This window comes from Rhinolophus ferrumequinum, chromosome X (assembly GCF_004115265.2).
Source record: "Rhinolophus ferrumequinum isolate MPI-CBG mRhiFer1 chromosome X, mRhiFer1_v1.p, whole genome shotgun sequence".
NCBI lineage: Eukaryota > Metazoa > Chordata > Mammalia > Chiroptera > Rhinolophidae > Rhinolophus > Rhinolophus ferrumequinum.
Window position 1 is genome coordinate 25016765 of NC_046284.1, and position 7163 is coordinate 25023927.

Here is a 7163-nt window from a genome sequence, read left to right on the forward strand (position 1 = left end):
TTATAGTTTTCAGCATATAGGTCTTTCACATCCTTGTTTAAATTTATTCCTAGGTATTTTATTCTTTTTGGTGCAATTGCAAAAGGAATTGTTTTTATTTCTTTTTCTGAGATTTCATTGTTAGTATATACGAATGCAATGGTCTTTTGTACGTTGATTTTGGAGCTGGCAACTTTACTGTATTCGTTGATTGTTTCTAATAGTTTTTTTGTGGAGTGTTTAGGGTTTTCTATATATAGCATCATGTCGTATACAAAGAGTGATAATGTCATCTGCCAAGAGTGATAATTTAACTTTTTCATTCCCAATTTGGATACCTTTTATTTCTTTCTCTTGCCTGATTGCTCTGGCTAGGACTCCCAACACTAAGATGAAAAGCAGAGGTGATAGGGGACAGCCCTGTTGTGTTCCTGAACGTCGAACAAAGAGCTTTAGTTTTTCACCGTTAATTATGAGATTAGCTGAGGGTTTGTCATATATGGCCTTTATTATGTTAAGGTATTTTCCTTCTATACCTATTTTATTAAGTGTTTTAATCATAAATGGATGTTGTATCTTGTCAAATGCTTTTTCTGCGTCAATTGATACAATCATATGATTTTTGTCCTTTATTTTGTTTATGTGATGTATCACATTGAAGGATTTGTGTATGTTGAACCATCCTTGTGCCCCTGGGATGAACCCCACTTGGTCATGTTGAATAATCTTTTTAATGCATTGTCATTCGATTTACTAGAATTTAGCTTAGGATTTTTGCATCTGTATTCATCAGAGATATTGTTCTGTAATTTTCTTTTCTTGTGTTGTCCTTACCAGGTTTTGGTATCAGGGTAATATTGGCCTCATAAAATGTGTTAGAGAGTACTGTCTGTTCTTCAATTTTTTTGGAAGAGTTTGAGCAGGATACGTATTAGATCCTCTTTGAAATTTTGGTAGAATTCACTTGTGAAGCCATCCGGTCCCAGGCTTTTGCTTTTGGGAAGGTTTTGGATGACTGATTCAATTTCATTACCAGTGATCGGTCTGTTTAGATTTTCCAGTTCTTCATGGTTCAGCCTTGGAAGGCTATATGTTTCTAAGAACTTGTCCATTTCTTCTAGGTTATTGAATTTGGTGGCATATAGTCCTTCATAGTATTCTTGGATGATCCTTTGTATTTCTGTGGCGTCCGTGATAACTTCCCCTTTTTCATTTCTGTTTTTGTTAATTAGTTTCTTCTCTCTTTTTATCTTAGTGAGCCTAGCCATGGGTTTGTCAATTTTGTTAATCTTTTCAAAGAACCAGCTCTTTGTCACATTAATTTTTTTTTTATCTTTTTTTCTCTATTTCATTTAGTTCTACTCTGATTTTTGTTATTTCCTTTCTTCTGCTGACCTTGGGTTTCACTTGTTCTTCTTTTTCTAGTTCTTGAAGGTGTACCATGAGGTTATTTATTTTAGATTTTTCTTGTTTTTTGAGATAGGCCTGTAACGATATAAATTTCCCTCTTAAAACTGCTTTCACTGCATCCCCAAAATTTTGGTAGGATGTATTTTCATTGTCATTTGTTTCTATGTATCTTTTGATCTCTCTCCTCTAATTTCTTCTTTGACCCAGTCGTTCTTTAAAAGTATGTTGTTTAATCTCCATGTACTTGTGTTTTTTCCTGCTTTCTTTTTGCAGTTGATATTCATTTTCAAAGCCTTGTGATCATAGAATATGCTTGGTATGATTTCAATCTTCTTAAATTTGCTGAGGCTGATTTTATGTCCCAATATATGGCCTATCCTTGAGAATGTTCCATGTACACTAGAAAAGAATGTATAGTCTGATGTTTTAGTATGAAGTGCTCTATATATGTCAATTGTGTCCATTTCATCTAATGTGTCATTTAGGGCTATTTCGTTACTTATATTCTGTTTGGATGATCTATCCATAGCTGTCAATGATGTATTTAGGTCTCCTAGTATAATTTTTTTGGGGTCAATTTCTCCCTTTAGTTCTGTTAGTAGTTGCCTGGTATATTTTGATGCTCCCTGATTCGGGCATAAATATTGATGACTGTTATGTCTTCTTGTTTTATAGTCCCCTTTACCAGAAGAGGAAGACCTGTTTCTTTTGTTTTCCAATACGTGTTGGTAGAATGTTTTATTTTCTCTCTGACTGCAGTGTTTTTTTCTCTCTCACACTGTAGTGTCATGTTTTCTCTGCACTATTCCAGTTTCTCACACAATGGGGTATTCCCTGGGAGGTGGGCTTCTCCTCTGTTATCATTTCACCTGGGTCATAGGGCGCAGCGTCTGTGTGGGGATGTGGAGAGCTTTTGAAGTTCCAAAGCTTCCTGCACCAGATTCAGAACCCGTGTGTTTCAGCAGTTCTGTTTACTCCTGCAGGGATCTGCCTAGATAGGTGGGGACAAGGGCGGGGTGAGTTGTGAGAGGTGGCCCAGAGCAATGGTGGCCGGCATCACCACAGCCAGTCCTGCTTCCACAGCTCCCTCCCCTTTGCTGGAACTAGTTGGGCTCTGAATCTTTGTCTGAGGACCACAGTTCTCAGAACTACAAATATTCTGTTCTTTTGATCTGACGTTGCTACTGTTCTGCTTCTCGCACTGGGCGGGTGGGTGCAGGGTGTGCTCTGGGAGGGTAGGGAGGGGGCGGCTAGTTTCATTGCCTAAGGCTTCCGTTCTCTGCAGCAGTGAGGGCTTAAACCACTGTTTTCAGCCTTCTTCCCTCAGTCTTTGCTCCAAGGTCTCTGCCGTGTGCGTTGTGTTCAGCCGTGTTGTATGGTGTCTCTTCAGTCCTGTGGGCCATAAACGGAGCCCTAGCAGTCCGAGTTCTTCCTTCTCCCACAGCTGTGGTAGTTCCAGGATGCAGTGAGCTCAGAGCATCAAGCTATGTCTGCGTTCTGCCCCCATGTGGCCCCATCCCCGCACTTCTCCCTTCCTTCTTCCCCTTGTCTCACTTTTTGCCCACCTTTAGATGAATTCAGTAGTGAGCCTCTTCTTCTTGCCTGTCTGCTGTGCAGGGAGTCCTTTGTGGAGTTATAGTTGTTCAATTTGTTGTAAATAGGGGAGATTTCCAGAGGCTCACCTTACGCCGCCATTTTGATGACATCACCCGTTGTGAGGCTTTAATGAGTTCATATAGGTAAAGTATTGAGCAGAATGTCTGGTACATGGTAAGATTGTCTCTTAATGTTAGCTATTATGTTAGCCAGTTTCCCAGGTGGCCTTCCAATGATCCGCATCTCATGATATTCATACCAGGGTTGGTCTGTGTGATAAGGCAGAAGTGATGTTATGTCACTTCTGAGATTAGGTTATAAAAGATTTCATGTTTCATCTTGGGCACTCTCACTCACTTCTGCTCTGTTTCTCTTGGATTACCCATTCTGGGAGAAGGAAACTAGCTGCCATGTCAAATAGCCCTATGGAAAAGTGCATGGGGCATGTCAAAACAGAGATTTCTGGCTAACAGCTGGAGAGAAACCGAGGCTGTCCTACAAACACATGAGTGATCTTGGTGGCAGGTTCCCAATAACTCATTAACAACTTTACTTCAATCTCATAAATCATCCGAGACCAGAGCTACCCAGGTAAGTCACTGCTGGGTTCTGGACCCTCAGAAAGTATACAAAATAATATATGCTTGTTGTTTTAAGTCACTAAGCTTTAGAATAATTTGTTATACAACAACAGTTAACTAATGCAGTAATTAAATTATCTTCTTGGTCTACCTCATTATTATCAGCACTTTCTTTATCCCTAGAAACTTTTAGTGGACGGCTGAGTTCAGAGTGAGCACAAGCATTTTATGTGCTAAGTATACTTTGAAATTTCACTACAGGGCTTGTATTGGCCTTATTTGATTGTTACTATACTATTTTTGGTGTCATGAAAATAATATTGGGCTAGGAATGGAAAATATTTTCACTGGATACCTGAGTGATCTTGGAGAAGTCATTTCACACCTATGAACATTCTCATGTCTCACATAAGGAAAATAATACCTGACATACTCATCTATAAAGGTAATTATGAATGTGAAATGGGATAAAAGATGGAAAACCCAGTAAAAAAATAAGCAATGTCAGGACAATATCAAATTCACTCTAACAATTGTTTTGTTGTTGTTCTTGTTGATGATGATTATACCTGGGTGGAAAAACATCTCCTGAATTAAAGAAAAATATATTATTGATTTATACAGTGATATGTGGAATCAAAGACTCTGAGGTTGTTATATTATACCAGTGTGTTTCATTCAGCCTTCAATTTGGCACGTCCTCATGTAGCCATCTATTTGTCAAAGCAAAAATTTTCCTCTAATGAAGCAAGACATCAGTCTCTTTCAATGATTGTAATTTCCCCTGATCAGATTAATTCCTTTCACTCTTAGTTTAATTATGCAACTATCAGTTCTGTTTCTGTATCATAGCAATGAAAAAATAGAAAATGGTGTTAAGAAAAGAATTCAATTTACAATAGCATCTAAACAAAAAGAAAAACACTTAAGGATAAATTTTACAAAATATTTTACAAGATTATACCATGAAAACTGTAGAACACTGCCAAAAGAAACTAAAGACCTAAAAAATGTAATAATGTGTCAGGTGTATGAAGAAGAAGACTCAATATTGAAAGATCTCAATTCTTTCCAATTTGACCTATACATTCAATGTAATGGAATTTAAAATTCCAACAGGTTTTTGGAAATTGATAAACTAATTCTAAAATGTATATGGAAAGTCAAAGAACCTAGAATAGCCAAGATAATAAAGGAGAAAGAAAAAGGAGGGAGAGGGAAAGGGAGAAGAAGAGGAAGAATCACCACCTCGACCACCACCACCAAGCTGACGTATTTATACTAATAGAGAGCAATCATTAATATGATGCTATAGTAACTAAACAGCGTGCTATTAGTGAAACCATAGATAAACAGATGAGTGAAATAGAATAGTGAGCCAAGAAAGAGTTCTACATATGCAGTAACTTGCTTTATGACAGAGGCATTACTACTGAGTAGTGAAAAGATAATGCTGGACCAAGTGAATATCTATGTGGAAAAATTAACCTTGACCTCTACTTTACGTCATACACAAATATTAATTCTAGAAAAAATATAGAAGTATTTTTCATTATATGCAGGGAGGCACATTTTTCTTAAATAGGGCACAAAAATCACTAACCAAAAGAGGACTGATTGATAAATTAGACTTCATTAAATCTCAACATCTATCTTTTTTTTTCATCCCACAAGAAGCCATAACTTTATTAATGGTAGAAACAGTACAAATTTCAAACCAAGCTGTCATTACTCTTTTGAAACACCAAACAAACAAACAAACAAACAAACAAACAACAAAACAAAACAAAACAAAAAAACCCTCCTTGTCTTTTAGAGATGGTTACATTAATTCCATAATATCATTTATAATATCATTACTGTTGTTCTTTAGGGCTTGGACTGCTTTTGCTCTCGACACATTTGCTTTTGATGTGACCAATCCCATGTCTTTAATTTCCACATCTGTTTCATCAATTTCTTCCTCTTTGCTCTCCTCTTGTACAGTTGGAGTCTGTGTGTTTTCTCGAATGTTTGAGACAGCTTCACCTTGAACTTTGAATTTCTCAGCAGCTGCTAGCTGTGCTTGCTGAGATAAATCCTCCATCTTTGCTTCACCGAAAACTATGTCGGTATTTGAAGCTGGGCTCTTGTACACATCTGGTTTTGTGATGACAAAGAGGATATTCTTAGATTTCCGGATAGTGACCCTAGTAACCCCTGCAACCTGTCAAAGACCCAGTTTGGATATAGCTTTCCATGCTTTCTTTTCACTCCAGCTTTGTTTTGCTTTACTAACGAATTCTTCAATGATTTCAGCGGCTGCTGCCAGCTGGGCTTGTGTGGTAGCCTTTGTGGAATCTTGTTCCTCATGCTTTGGTACTGATTTATCACTCAGATTCTGTTCCAGACCCTGTCTGTCTCAGCATGTGGCTGTGGCAACTCCTGCTCTGTAGCAGGGATGGTTTCTGTGGCTTCACTGGCATTTTGTGCAGGAAACACAGAACCGAGATGGTGGCAGAAAGAGAGAGAGTGGGCGAGAGCATGACCCACACCTGTTGCAGAAGTCAGCATATATCTTAATCAAGATATAAGATAAAAATAAAGACAATGTAAGAGCCAAGCAGACTGGGAGAAGATATGTATACATGCTGATGAGTATTTAGAACATTAAATAACTCCTATATTTAAATAACTCCAATACAAAAATTGACAAACCAAAGTTTTTAAATAATGGATATAAAAATGGATATACAAAAAAGTGCTGTCAACATTATTCATCAGAGAAACATCAAGCAATAAAGAGATACATCTACCCTATCCCCCTCCCAATCAGAATGACTCAAATTTAAAGTACTGGTAATGTTAGGTATTAATACTTGAACTTTCATATATTGCTGGTGGAAGTGTAAATTTAATGCAACCACTTTTGAATATACTTTGGTTATGCAGAGTATATCAGTGTAAAAATTTGTCAAAGTGTACACTTGAAATCTGTGCATTTTTCCATCTGAAAGTTACATCTCAATAAACAAGTAAAAAACAAAAATGAGAAAAATACATGAGAAGATAGGAGAAATTTGAAAACAAAATGTACATTTTCATTTATGAAGGAATTAGTAGTAATTTTGCAGGTGAGAGAATAGTACTGTAGTCATGTTTTGTGAAAAGTCTGTATCTTTTAGAGATGCATCCTGAAAATCTTATGGATAAAAATGGCATGCTGTATGGACTTTACTTCAAAATAATCCAGTTTGATGAAGTAAAAATGGAATTTACTTCAAAATAATCCAGTTTGATGGGAGGTAATAGATGGCAGTACAGATGAAATAAAATTGAGCAAGTCATAATAATTACTGAAACTGCATGATGGGTAAAAGGGATTTCATTACACTAGTATCTCTACTTTTCATTTGATTGAACTTGTCTATAATAAAATAGGCACTGCTTATTCTAAAAGAGCACAGGTTTTGTAGTCATACGAGGCTCCCCTACTGATTAGTGTGTGCATATAGAAAAGTTGCCTAACCTCTCGGAACCTCAGTTAGCCTCATTTTTAAATGGGGACAGTTATAGAACCTGCCTCACAGAAGTTGGGAGGGTTAGCTAAGATTCTGC

At 37.1% G+C, this 7163-nt stretch overlaps 1 pseudogene; it reads right to left on the reverse strand.

Moving 5' to 3' along the window:
- Positions 1 to 5388: 5388 nt before the first annotated feature.
- Positions 5389 to 6119, reverse strand: LOC117034134 (nascent polypeptide-associated complex subunit alpha-like; annotated as a pseudogene).
- Between the last annotated feature and the right edge of the window lie 1044 nt (positions 6120 to 7163).